The 14515-nt window shown below is 34.8% G+C and overlaps 1 protein-coding gene and 1 long non-coding RNA gene across 4 annotated transcripts in view; one reads left to right on the top strand and one right to left on the bottom strand.

The window, feature by feature from the left end:
- THEMIS (thymocyte selection associated) overlaps positions 1–14515 on the top strand; it is a 153287-nt gene that overhangs the window by 42345 nt on the left and 96427 nt on the right. The window lies entirely within an intron of this gene.
- Positions 2118–14515, bottom strand: part of LOC123633248 — a 169794-nt gene continuing 157396 nt past the window's right edge. The window contains exon 3 of the long non-coding RNA XR_006733565.1: positions 2118–2138. This is a non-coding gene — a long non-coding RNA (uncharacterized LOC123633248). The remainder of the gene's footprint in view (positions 2139–14515) is intronic.

The raw sequence follows: 14515 nt of genomic DNA, 5'->3' as shown, positions 1-14515 counted from the left end.
TTTTTTTTTTTAAGCTTTTGGGTTAGCCTATTGTTTTTCCCTACCACTGCACATAGCCACAAAAGTTAAACAATTTTCTTTTATTGTTTTCAACAAATGTTCTGAGGAAAAGTCTTTCCCCAGTTAATGAGTTTAAATGAGATAAAATAAAGACAGCCTCGCAAGTAAGATCTTCCAGTGGGCCACTGAACATGTCAAATAATGACAATTCTCTGGGGTTGAGTTTTGAAGATGCCTCAACCCCTTTCTGATCCCTCCTGTGACTGCTAGGCTGATGGTTTTGCCATGACTACAGACTATTAGTTTTCAAGTCTATAATGGAGCCGAAGTAGGGGACAGGGGAGCATGGGAATGCAACATGATAAAATGCCCACAAAGTTTGCTGTCCTTATCAAGATTCCACCATTTTTTTAAAGAAATGCTCCCTAGATTGCTCTAATTCTTTGGCTAATTTTTAGAGTTCTGAAAAATTGATCCTGATACTTTTTTTAGACCAGTGGTCTTATTGATTTTATGAAGGTAACAATTTCTAGAAGTTCTTATTCCACCATTTTTGCTAACATCATCCACCTTTCTGTGTTAAAGTATATAAATACAGATCCTCAATCTCGTATGGTAATTTAAAAGTTTTGATGAAGATGACAATAACTTTGGAAAGGATGCTCAGAATTATTTCTTTGCAAATAAAAAAAGAAATCTGCTAAGAAAAGATACCCAGCCTTTCACCAATAAACATAGCTTTGCAGATTCAGCTTCAGCAAATCCAAGCTCAAGCAAAAGTCAATAAAGAAAAGATTTGCTGAGATTTGGTGAGGACACTTTCAGGGGTCAAACTGGAACTTGGTATTTTTTGCTAAAATGTGAATGGGGAACTAATACCGCTGGTTGCATCTTATATTAACATTATGTTTCCCTATGTCTCTATTTTGTCACCTCAAAATATGTTCAAATATATTAAAAGAAATAAAAAGCAATCATTTCAGTTCTGTATGGAACTAAACATACTGCTTTAGAAGCACATTTTGTTCTTTTAGAAGACAGCGCTTCTTGCTGAGTCTTTTCATGAGATAGAAAACTTGCTATTTTTGCCCAACACAACAGAAAGATATACTGATAGTTAGTAGTTGATTGCATTATCCCCATTGATTGGTAAATCATGTAGTGTTAGGTTTATTGTGAAGTTCCAAATTTTTGGATTACCTCCTGGAAAGATTTGTTTCTCTTTTATAGTGTTACAAACTATGAATAATGAATGTCTTCTCTTTAGTCTTGAGAAATATCCTGAAACAAAAAGTATTTTGATACATTTTTATGATGAACAGAGATTTTTTTTTCCCAAACAGCAAGTTTACATTAAGTGTCTCTAAACCATATGTTCAAGGAAGGCTATGGTTTTATCTATAAAATCAACATTAAAATTACAAAGTTAAAGACATTTTTCTGTTTTAATTTTTAGACAGTACTCTATGAATTTTAATACTGTGTAGGAATTTTGTTTCAGGAGTTAGGAGGCATTGAAGAAATGTTAGCGATGGAACATCCTCTACAACTCTACACCCTATCCTGTCAATATCAAATAATCAATGAGGATACTGATGATATGCCAGACACTATTCTTAATACTTTTACTATAAAACTTTTCTAAATACTTTTATGCATATATAAATCACTAATCAAATTCACATTTACAGATGAGAAAACAGTCACCATGAGGTTGAGTAACTTGTCCACAATCACATAGGAAGTGGTTATTATATGTTGAATCTCAATTAGCACTCTCCAATAAAGATAAAATATGAGCCACATATATACTTTTAAATTTTCTAGAGCCACATTTATTAGTTATATATGGCTGCATAATAAATTTTCTCTAAATTCAGCAGCTTAAAACAACACATACTTACTATCTCACACACTTTCAGAGGCTGAGGAAACTGGGAGTGCTTTAAGATGGTGTAGTTCTGCCTCAGGGTCTCTCTGAGGTTGCAGTGAAGCTGCAGGCAAGGAGTGCAGGCTCGGCAGACTCGACTGCTTGGAGAATCCATTTCCAAGTTCACTCAGATGGCTGTCCTGGGAGGCTTCAGTTCTTCACCATGTGATCCTCTCTGCAGGGTTCCCACAGAGTGAATGATCTAAGACTGAGAGAAAGCCCAAGGCTGAAACCACAGTCCTCTATGGCCTAATTTCAGAAGTGACATAGCATCACTTCTGCCATCTTCTTTTGATCACACAGACCAATGCCAGTGCAATCTGGGAAGGGACTGCACAAGGGTGTGACTACCAGGAGGCACAAGTAACTGGGGACCATCTTGGAGGCTACCTAGCACAGATATTTTTTTTAAAAAGTGACATTAATTTTAATATGTTTTATTTAAAAATACATATTTAGAATACTAGCCTTTCAACAACTAATTAATGTAAAAATTATTGTGGTATTTTTACATTCTTCTTATGCTAAGTCTTTGAAATCCGGTATGTATTTTCCAGGTATAGCACATCTTAATTGATGCTATCCAAATTTCAAGTGCTCAGTGTGATGGCCCCAATAGTGGTACTGTACTGAATAACAGATCTAAACAGTATGTGTGATTCCAGAGTTTGTGCTCTGGAGCACTTCTTGCTTAACCATAGAAAAAGGAGATGGTCTTTTTGTTAACCAATATCAGTGCCATAATAAGGGATTTTCCTGTTACATGCAGAAAGCATTGTAATATTGAAAAATATTGGAATTAATGGCACTCATAAATTAACATAAAACAGGAATTTTTAGATCAGTGTTAGAAAAGTCACTAAATCGACTAAATATAAAATTTCCTTCATATGTTTCGTGGATTTTAACCATGTATTAAAAACAATCTTCAGTCAGTGCTTTCTACTTAAATTAATATCTACCAGATAAATGGATTTTATCTGCCAAGTCATCAAGCAACTCATAAGTAGCTATATAGCTCTAGGCTAACACCACATTTCCATAAATTATGTCAGTAAGGAAACAGTGAGCCCAAGTGGGTTTTGCAGTTTCTTACTCATAGCACAGCAGGCCACATGAATTTCATGTCTCAATGGTTCCCTTTGACCACCAAGCCCCATGAAGTGATATAGAGCAGACCAGGTGGGTGCTGAACTCATAGCTGGATAACCCACAGCTTAGAAACCCCAAACATATAAGGAGTTGCAGGCAAAACTGCCAACCTTTACCCTTCAAAAAAAAATTATCTTTATTACCTTTATAAAATTATCTTTATAAAAAAATTTCCTTTGGGGAGAGGAGGGAGACTTTACTATCTTAGAATGTCTCTGGGGAAGGAGATATTCTTGATCATTTTTATACTGGTCAAAAACAGATCTGCTACCTCTAGCTCCTGCAGGCATGTAGAAATGCCACAGAGAATTCTTTTCCAGAATATCTGTATCCCGTAAGACTAAGAGTCTTTTAAAAATGATTTTTTTATTATAAGTGTGAAAAATTTAGAAAAGTATTAAAAATAACCAATGACAAAAATTGGATTAATGAAATTGCTTTCTGCAAGACATTGGTTAAGCTTAAATGGCTAAAATTTATAAAACCTGCTCCGTTATTCCTGGGTACCAAAATGCTAATACATTACCATTTTTAAAAATGAATTTCCCCATTGTTTCATTCGGAGAGTTATTTGCTTGATTAATAGAAAACATATATTACGTTCAGTGGTCATTCATTTTATTTTCATCTACTATTGAAATGACTAATCTTTCATCTTTAACTATATTATTATTGTACCTATTTTTTATTTGACTAAAATATCAATTTCTAAAGGACCTGATAGGAAAATTATTATGCAAAAATTTAAGTATATTTAATCACTTTAAATAACCTATCTTATGTTTTTTTGAGGGACTTTTGTCAAAGGAAGCAAGATGTAAGGCAGAATTTGCTCCTGTTTTTCCGTCTGGATGTTGCATTGACGCATGATTCAGAGCAGCCCTAAATAGAGCTCCCTGCCTTTTAGATAACTTGCTATCCAAGGAATCAGGAGCTATTCTTCCAGATTTTCTGGGTCAACTTCTCTTAAGGCACCTCTTCCCAACTGTGCTCACTTAAGCAAAATAAATTCAGCTGTGTCTATTAAACAAAATATTTCCCCAGACAAAAAGGAATATTCTGTACCAACTACATAAGAAAATGTTAATTAATCAAGATGCAAAAGAAAATAAGGCTTTCACAATAATTTTCAGTTGCATTTTTTAGCCCATTTTTCTTCTACTCTTTAGTACATGATCAGATTGTTTCTCTAAGTCCTTGGTCTTTGGATAACTATCATGTATCTTATGTGGAAGACAGATTTTGCAATTCTACGTTAAAATGGTCTTTTTACTCACCTGTGTGCATTTTAGCATCAGATTAGAATTCTGTCAGAAAGACCATTTTAAAATAGGTTGTTTTACAGCTGGCACTGTTCTACAAGTTTTCATAGTATTAATATCTTTATGTCCATCTCCTAAAATCTCTCTCATCCCTCCTTGTTCTCACCAACCTCCTTTCCTACGTGCACAATTCTTCTAAAAGCTCATTATGTTGTTACCTCAATAGGACCACTATGGACGGAATCTCATAAGAGAAACTAGATTGCCCTTAAAAGATTGTTTACTCAGGTCTTCAGTTTATTGACTCTTCACTGAACATTGGTAGAGCACGTTTCTAGAGTTATACACAATTACATTTTGGAGATTTAGAGATTCTGTCTCTAAATCTCCAAAACAAGCAGAGTTGCCCTATATCCCTTTACCCCACATACCACAGCCTCCCTGATCATCCATATCCCAAGTCAGAGTGGTACATTTATTTGTTACAAGTGATGAACCTACATTGGCACATCATTATTACCCCAAGTCCATAGTTTCCATTAGGGTTCACACTTGATGTTGTACATTCTACAGGTTTTGATAAATGTAGAATGACATGTGTCCACTTTTATAGTATCATACAGAATAGTTTAACTGCCATAAAAATCCTCTGTTCTCTGCCTGTTCATCCCTCCCACTCTCCTAAACCCTGGCAACCACTGATGCTTTTACTGTCTCCATAATTTTGCTTTTTCCAGTATCTTATATGGTTGGAATTAATGGCACTCATAAATTAACATAAAACAGGAATTTTTAGATCAGTGTTAGAAAAGTCACTGAAGTCATGGTTGGAGTCATATAGCATGCAGCCTTTTCAGATTGGCTTCTTTCACTTACTAATACTCATTTAAGATTCCCCTGTGGCTTTTCATGACTTGGTAAGTCATTCTTTTTAGTTCTGAGTATGATTTCATTGTCTAGATGTACCCCAGTTTATTTGTCCATTCACCTACTGAAGGACATCTTGATTACTTCCAAGTTTTGACAATTATGAATGAAGTTGCTATAAACATTCATGTGCAGGTTTCTGTGTGGCTATAAGGCACTTAACTTTTAAAAGTTATAAAATGTATTGATTTTTCTGTTTTATGAGTAACACATGTAGAAAATTAAAAAATGGAAGAAAATGCAGGCAAGTAAATACAACTCCGTATAATCTCATCACCAGAGTTATCTTGTATTAATATTTGGTATATTTCTTTCCATTGTTTTCCAGTACATTGTACACTCACACACCATACAGACACAGGTTTTAACATAATGGGAAAAAAAACCTTGTTTCTGAGGACTTGCCTGTGTCATTCAATATTCTTCCAAACATAATTTTTATTTTCTATGAAATAGTCCCTTGTATGCATATTCCATAACTTATTAAATCCATTCTGAAGAGTTACACAATTTGTACTATGATGAACAGCCTTTTAAACTAAAATTTTGTCTGCACTTCTGATTATTATAACTACTGGTTCAGAAGTACAAGTAAAAATGTTTTTAAAGGTCTTGATATATATTGCCAAATCACATTTAATAAAGGCTCTGCCAATTTGCATTCCCACCAGGAACATTCGAGGGGGCCAATCTGACTGCTTTTTTGAGGCTCTGACTTAACTGTTCATCTCTCCTTTCCCATTTTTTAAGTTAACAGCTTTGTTAAAATTTAATTTATCTACAATAACATTCACCTGTTTAAAGAATACAACTCAGTGGGTTTTAGTATCCCTGTCCCAGATTTTTAGTGACATAAAATTTAAAACCTTCAGAATCCTAGACTATGGCAAGCCCTGACGGACGTAGCAGAGGGTCACGCTGTCAGCAATACACTTGATCCTGGCGGAGCACAAAGATGTACAGCATTTCCAGCGAGTCACACAAAGGAAGAGCTCTTCCTACAAGGGTATCTGTTCAGACTTATTTAACATCAGTCTAGAATTTTCAGTAAGTAAATATGGCCAGAAATGAATGAATCATAAAACTTTTAGAAATGAGGGGATAATCATTATTTGCAGACAATAACATTACCCAGAAAAACTGATAGAATCAAATGAAACACAAATTTGAAGCTTGTTAAAATTAATAAGCAAGCTTCATAAGATGAAGGATGAAAACAAATATATGAAACAAGTGTATCTACATAAACATATATTTATACATAAGAATATATATAGTCATAACTTCCCATTTATAACCATTTAGAATATGTAAGGGTAACATTATACAACTTTAACTCATTTATTTACTTATTTAAAGAATATTATAAGAGTTTACTTAGTAAAATAAAAAGACATTGTTTGAATCAGAAAGCTGAGTATTGCAAATATATCAACTGTATATGTATTAATTTATGTTCAACACAATGCTAAACAGAATCCCCATACTATAATCATAATTATTATTATGTTGGCTCTTGAAAAAGTAATTCTAAAGTTTATTTGGCAGAAAAAACAAGCGAAAATATTCAAATGCTTTAAATATAGAACAATAAGAAACTACTTGTCTTGCCAGCATTAAAACATAATATAAAGTCATAATAAATGGTACTTTATGTTACTTACAGAAAATCAAAAGCTGTATCAATAAATTACTTTAATAATAATGGTACTGGCCTGGCACGGTGGCTCATGCCTGTAATCCTAGTACTCTGGGAGGCCAAGAAGGGTGGATGGTTTGAGTTAAGGAGTTCGAGACCAGCCTGAGCAAGAGCCAGACCCTGTCTCTACTAAAAATAGAAAGAAATTATATGGACATCTAAAAATATATATAGAAAAAATTAGCCGGGCATGGTGGCGCATGCATGTAATCCCAGCTACTCGGGAGGCTGAGGCATGAGGATTGCTTGAGCCCAGGAGTTTGAGGTTGCTGTGAGCTAGGCTGATGCCACGGCACTCTATCCCAAGCAACAGAGTAAGACTCTGTCTCAAAAAAAAAAAAAAAAAAATTATAATGGTACTAATTGTTCTGGAAGCATCAGGGAAATGCTTTGAATTTGACTCTAGTGCCCATGTGCTTAGGCATTCATTTATTGCTTAGAGACAAATTTTAATATAGAGTATTACTTTCTATTTGATAAAGTTGTTTCTACACATCTGGGGTTAAAGGAAGAGCTATTTAGTTAATTGTTCTAGTATAGTTATCAATTTAGCAAGCGATAGATCCAATTGAATCATCAACCTTACACTACATGGCAAAAGAAATTTGAAATAGATGATAAAGTTATATTTTAAGTAAAACTATCTCATGTCTGTATTTGAAACAACTTTTAGATTACAAATATAATGGAAAACCATAAAGAAACAATATATTTGATTACATAAAATGGAACTTTTGTATGTCAGAAATTAAAACAAAAAGGAAGAAAAGTTTAATAGCAAAGTGTGGAAAATTTATAAAACCTGCTCCGTTATTCCTGGGTACCAAAATGCTAATACATTACCATTTTTAAAAATGAATTTCCCCGTTGTTTCATTCAGAGAATTATATGCTTGATTAATAGAAAACATACATTACGTTCAATAGTCATTCATTGTATTTTCGTCTGCTATTTTTTTTTTTTTTTGAGACAGAGTCTCGCTTTGTTGCCCAGGCTAGAGTGAGTGCCGTGGCGTCAGCCTAGCTCACAGCAACCTCACACTCCTAGGCTCAAGCAATGCTTCTGCCTAAGTCTCCCGAGTAGCTGGGACTACAAGCATGCGCCACCATACCTGCTAATTTTTTCTATATATTTTTAGTTGTTCAGATAATTTCTTTCTATTTTTTAATAGAGATGGGGTCTTGTTCTTGCTCAGGCTGGTCTCAAACTCCTGAGCTCAAGCAATCCACCCGCCTTGGCCTCCCAGAGTGCTAGGATTACAGGCATGAGCAACCACGCCCGGCCCAAAATGCCAAAATTTTTAAAGAGCCTATTTCGGTCTAGTGGGGATATGAGTGATTTAAATTTTATTTTAAATTTATTGAATTTTATAGGGGATATATATGCCTAGATATATACATATATACACATACTACACACACACACACACACACACACACACACACACACACACAAACACACAAAAATTTAGACTGAGATCCTTGATGTGTTTTACTATTTCCATTTGTCAGTTTCCTCATCCATAAAGTACAAAAACATTAATATTATTTAACTCATAAAATTCTTCTGAGAATTAAATAAATTCAATGAATTGGTTGTTAAGTGCTTGCTACAAACCTTGGCACATAACAAGTACTCCATGATTGTTAACTACTGTTATTCTCATTATTATTGTGTTTTTAAAATTTAGAGGGGCTGTACCATTTCTTAAGTCCAGCATTAGTAGGCCTCTAATATTCTTCTCTGTCCAGCTCTGTCCACCTTATTATTAAAGTAACTTGTTTCTGGCTTTTTGGAGTAGTTGGTCTATTATTCTTAGCTTTTGGTGATGTGGTAAATTTTCTTCTTTCTCTCTCATTTTGTGTCTTTTTGTGAATACTTCACTGGGAAATCAGGGACAGCCACGTCTAGGGCTGCTAGATGGTCAATATGTAATCCCCTCTTAATCAGATACAAACCATAGAAAACCCCAATTTATTTACCTTCAGTGTCTGAAGTGGTCAACGATAGCAAGTCCAGACCCTCTGGACTTTCCTGGAAGGACTGTCTGGGCCAATCTCTGAATGGATTTGAGGCAGTTCAATAGGGGTTACCTGCACCAGAACTCCCAATGCTCTGAAGTAGCTTCTCCCAAAACTGCTCAGGCACTCCTGCAGACCAGGCACCAGGTCAGATCTTCTGGAGAGGACTGCTTGGGGCCAGCAAGGTGCTTTCAAAGTCAAATCCTGTGGGAGAGTGGGTGGGCTAGCCAGTTCAAGAGCCCAATACCAATTTTAGGTGGGATTTTCAAATTCATGTCTTTCGAGTCAGTTTTTATTGCCTAGTAATATGGAACCAAAAGGATGTGCTTAGAGAGAAATTGCTCCTTTTTATATGCTGGTGAATTTAGGAAAACAAGTTCAGTTTTCTTTATCGTTCAAATCAAAATCTATTTAAATTCTAAGCTCTGACGTTCATTTAAAACTTATGGTTACATCGGAAAATTATACCTCTTGCTAATTTGAATTTAATGTAAACTGATTTTTAATTGTTTTGTATAACCATGGGAAACAGATTTTTTTTTGAATGCTGCATGGTAAAAAATCAGCAAATATGTCAGACAAAGCACAACATTACAAGGAAACACCGCAGCATATGTTGACAGTTATAGAAGAATTGCTGCTGTTTTCACCCTTCACACCAGAATAATTTTTTCAATATTTACCTCCCATGTGTAGAGACAGAAACATATGGGGCTTTACATAATCGTAAGCATAAACAGGTGGCTACTTAGGTGCATTTAATTTGCAGGCAACATCAATACTGAACAACACAATCAGCTCCACATGGCTCCCAAACTCTTTCAACTAACATTCCATTAGCAAAATTAAAATCATTAAGATAGAGGGAGGGTATACTCCTCCCTCCATTGGCTTAGACCACCTTTCAGAGTCATGAATAAAACACGTTTTTAAAAATGCCTTGGCATTTAGCTGTTTCTTTTGTTCAAGGGAACTTTAAAAACTGTGTATAATGTATACCTTGTGAATAACGACACGCAGCACAATATCTGCATGTAAAATGTATTTCCATCTTTTATTCTCCCTATAATCTGCTCATTATAGGCATAAAATTATGGTGGCTAAATTCTAAGCAATTTATCAAAGCATGGGATCAGACAAACTCCTGAAAGCAACCTGGAAATATTTCCCCAAAGGCAGTCCACCTAAAGAGGTCACCTGAGGCTCATTTCCATATTCAAACATGCTGGCGGGATCTGTGCAAATTATCATTGCTGGAAATTTTTGCTCAATCTGTGCCAGATTCTGAGCTGTGGATTCTATATATTTATTACCTCTAATTTGGTCCAGACTAGAATATCTGGTTTGTCCTCTTTGGTACTGTACTTAATAGGTATTAATCTTTCTGACCTTATGATGTAGGTGATATAATTTTTCTCATTTTAGGAGAAAGGAAATTGTAGCCCTGAGAGTGTAAATTCTTAAGTTTACATGTTAAGTAAGTGGCTGAGGCCAGAGTTAAAGCTCAGGCTGTCAGAATCAACAATCCATATTCTTAACCACTCCACTTTACTGTTGGGATGACTATGTTCCACTTACCCTGAAGAGTCTACTGCGTAAAGTCACCAAGGGGCCAGTAGTAGTAAGTCTGTGGTGTATTGAAGATCCTGCTAACAACACCTAGTGAGAGGTTTTGGGATGCCTGAGATCTGTGGTTCTTTCCAGCCCTGATGCCTCAATGTGCCTTACCGTAACACAAGGGGCAGTGCTCTGCAGAACTGGTGAGCATCCAGGGAGCTGTTGTCACCAAGGTTTATGAGAATAACAGTTACTCACATTCTCTCTACTCATCCTATGTCTATTACTTATCCTTACTGCTTGGGAGAGAGAAAGTTTTGACATGAGCAAGTGTCATGTCAAATTGATGCATTAATAAATAAGTTCTAAGTATAGCAGCTATAGGCACAGGTTTCAGGTTGCATCGTTTGATTTCAAGAGCTAACATTGTTAAATGTAAATTATTTGTTAAACATCCCAAACATGTTAGATATTGTAGTCACTCTTTTCAAGGAGTTTAAATGTTATTAGGAAAGAGGTGTTTATTTTTTTCCCCGTGCAAGGGTGGAACCAAAGAGGTAAAAATGAATTGAAATGTTTTGGGATGTATTATTTTACCTGAACGTGAAAGAACTATTAGAAACTGTTAATAGCTATTGCGATGGTTTCAGTCCAATTATTAATATTAATGTAAAGACATTGAAATGTAGGAATTCTACAGCCTCACTTAGTCTCACCTAACATTTAAGAAACTTGGTCACCATCTTTGACCTATCTTCTTCCCTCTCAAATATTCAGTTAAATTACTATGTACCATTTTCTTATCACAAACTTTGACTTTCCTAACATTCCTTATTTTTTCTCTTGAAAACTCTCCTATGAAGATTTTTGGAGTCACTCTTTAGTTGATAATGTTTAAGGATCCTATAATTGACTCAGAAATCTGAAGAATTTTCTCACAGTTTGGACATTATTATTATTGTATATTCTGATACCTTGAGAATTTTGAGATTTTTTTGCTTTGATAGGGCATTTCATGCACATCATTTCAGTCTGATGTGGAAGAAAGAAACCTGAACTAGATTTTCTAATGGAAACACTGGACTTGGTGCAGTCTTGAAGAGGATAGTATTGTAGAATATACTGACCTAAGAGTTGTCTTGGGAATGTAACAGAATGATAGAAAATCCATAAGAAACATCTGAAATGAGATATCCACATAGGCAAATATGTAATAACAAGGGTGTTTAGGAATCTGATTGCAGAACAAAGTGTAGTTTTTCAAAAGGCAGAGGCACACACTCACAAAAATAAGAGACACTTTGCTCTACTGATAGACAAAGCACATGATCAGAAAGACATAGCAGCATGATTTGTCTCCAAACTTTCTACTTCACTCACCTCAGTCCATCAGAAATTTTTGAACATGCATCTTAAATACATATGTATTTCTTTATTTAAAATTGTATGTGCCTGTGTGTGTGTGTGTGTGTGTGTGTGTGCATTTGACTTATTTTTATCTGTATCTCAAGGGCAAATTTCTTTGTAATGATAGTGGATATAAATCCATATTTTGATAACTTTAAAGTATTAAAGAAGTTTCTTCCAATTTTCATATTTCATTAGGCTACAGTATCATTGTTTTACCTCATAATATATGGCCAAAGAAAAGCTTAAGTGGGAGTAGAAATGTTAACTTGTTCATTTTTTTGTTGTTGTTCACTTGAATTTATTTATTTGTTTCTAATTTATCTTTTATTGAGGCAAAATATACATATATAGTTTACCATCTTTACCATTTTTAAGTGTACAGTTCAGTGGTAATAAATACATTTATAGTCTTTTTTCTCTCATCCACCACTTCCCCTTCCTGGCCTCTGGTAATCACCAACCTCTGTATCTTCATGAGATCCACTTTTTAGCTCCCACGTATGAGTGAGAACATGTGACATTTGTCTTTCTGTGCCTGGCTCCTTTCACTTAACCTAATGACCTCCAGTTCCACCCAGGTTGCTGAATCACTTATATTTCTATTAGTGTTATTTTCAATACATGTTTTTTTTCTGGCAGGAAATGTTTAAAGCCATTTATCCATTTTATGACAGTTACTTTATTTAAAAACTGTGGTAATATATTTTGGAAGCCTGCTGAAATACGGCCAGGTGACCTGCAGCACACACCACAAAGTGCATGAACTTGTGTAGGCAGCACTGTTGACCCTCACCTCATGCAATTCCCAGGCCTTCTCAGAGGCCTCAGCTTTACCCAGAGGCAGGTGGCCATCTGACATGTGAACAGATGAGACTAGTGTCAATCAATGTCTTAAATATTAGAGAAGTTCGCTTTCTTATGTTGTTAGGTTTTAAAAGTTTGATATCTTCCTGTACCCAAAAGGAGGGTGGACACCCACTTTGGAACTATCTCTGTTAGCTTATGAAAGGCTAGACAAACAATTTATGATTTGCAATAATAATGAAAGGTTGAAATTTTTGTATAACTCAAAAACCTACTCTGTCTCTTGTGATTTCTGATGATAGAAAATTTATGGCTTCTCTTTAAAACTTCATGTCCTTACCTGTGAAATGCTTGTGTTTACTTGTGTTTTGTTCATATGAGCTACTTCATATTGCCATTTTGAAAATGAAATTGTACCATACATGTCAATTGCCAGCACATTCAAAACTGCTAATATTTTAATAATCCCAATTTTGATATGAGAAAAGGACGAGCGTTAGTAGGTAATGTTCACTTCAAGATTTCTTATCTCAAAGATGGAGGAAATATTTTTGGTTGGACTTGAGAAATGATTAGGCTTGGAATAAAAGATTGTGAAATCTTCACTGTGATCTTATGCTAATTGTGATAGACTCTTGGAGAATTTAACTTTGAAAATTACTCCTATTTGGGTGGAGATTGAAGGAAGAAAAAGTAGAAAAAAATCTGATAAGCATAAATTCTGGGCAGTGAACCAGGAGATTATTGCTGCTCTTCTGACACAGGGTATCTGGGGAAGGTTGATCCATGTGAAGGGAGGGCCAGCTGGTAAGACCCATAAATGTGTTTTGTGAACTGAAATAAACATGGTGTTCTCATGAATGATGTCCTCGTAAGTCATACATGTAACAGGGAGGCAGCCTGGCTTGGTGGAAAGATGCAAGGCTTGGATGTCAAAGCTCTGATTTCAGATTCTAGAGCCATGAGTACAAATTGTGACCATTTTCACATCCTCCAGTAATAATATTTATTTTACTGTCTTCAAAAGATTATTGCAAGGATAAATGATGCATATGAAAAAAATTATTCAAAGTTGCAAATTTCTAAACAAATTTCAGTTGTTACTGTTATTATTCACAATAATGATTGCAAATCATCAAGAATTGGCTAAAAATATAAACTCCCCCAAAACCTAAGATTCAGGGAGGAGATTCAAAAGATTAAATTCACTTATTGACTAATTTTTAATAGCTCAATTTACTGCATTTCCTTATAATTTTTATTTCTTAAATGACATGTTTCTTATGAACAATTTCTACTGACTTAGAAATAACAATAAAATCCATTTTAAGAGCTAATAATCCAAGGTGGAAACAGAAATCTATTTTCTTTCTGCTTTTTAACTTATTTTATAAAGATTACACATTGGCTTCTTTTATAATAAGTCTCATGATTACTCAGCTCCTGAAATGTGTTTTGTTTTTCTTTGAAAGAATAATAAAGCATATTTTCCCCAGCATAAAACTATTATACTCTTTGTGAAAAAGATGGAGGAAACACTGGTCAAATTTATAGCTGATCAGTCCTGATGGTGCTTTATAGTTTATATTTAACTTCCTTCATTGTGAAATTGAAGTTCCAATATGACATCATATTTAATTTTTAAAAATGCCCTAGTTTTTATGGTATTAAATGGCTGTTTTTAAGGAGGGGCTCTTTGGATTGGCTACAATAGTATAAAAAGAGATAAGTTAATCAGATTTTTTTGTATGTT

This window comes from Lemur catta, chromosome 2, assembly GCF_020740605.2.
Source record: "Lemur catta isolate mLemCat1 chromosome 2, mLemCat1.pri, whole genome shotgun sequence".
NCBI lineage: Eukaryota > Metazoa > Chordata > Mammalia > Primates > Lemuridae > Lemur > Lemur catta.
The sequence above is the reverse complement of the archived record's forward strand: the minus strand, read 5'-3'. Positions and strand labels throughout refer to the sequence as shown.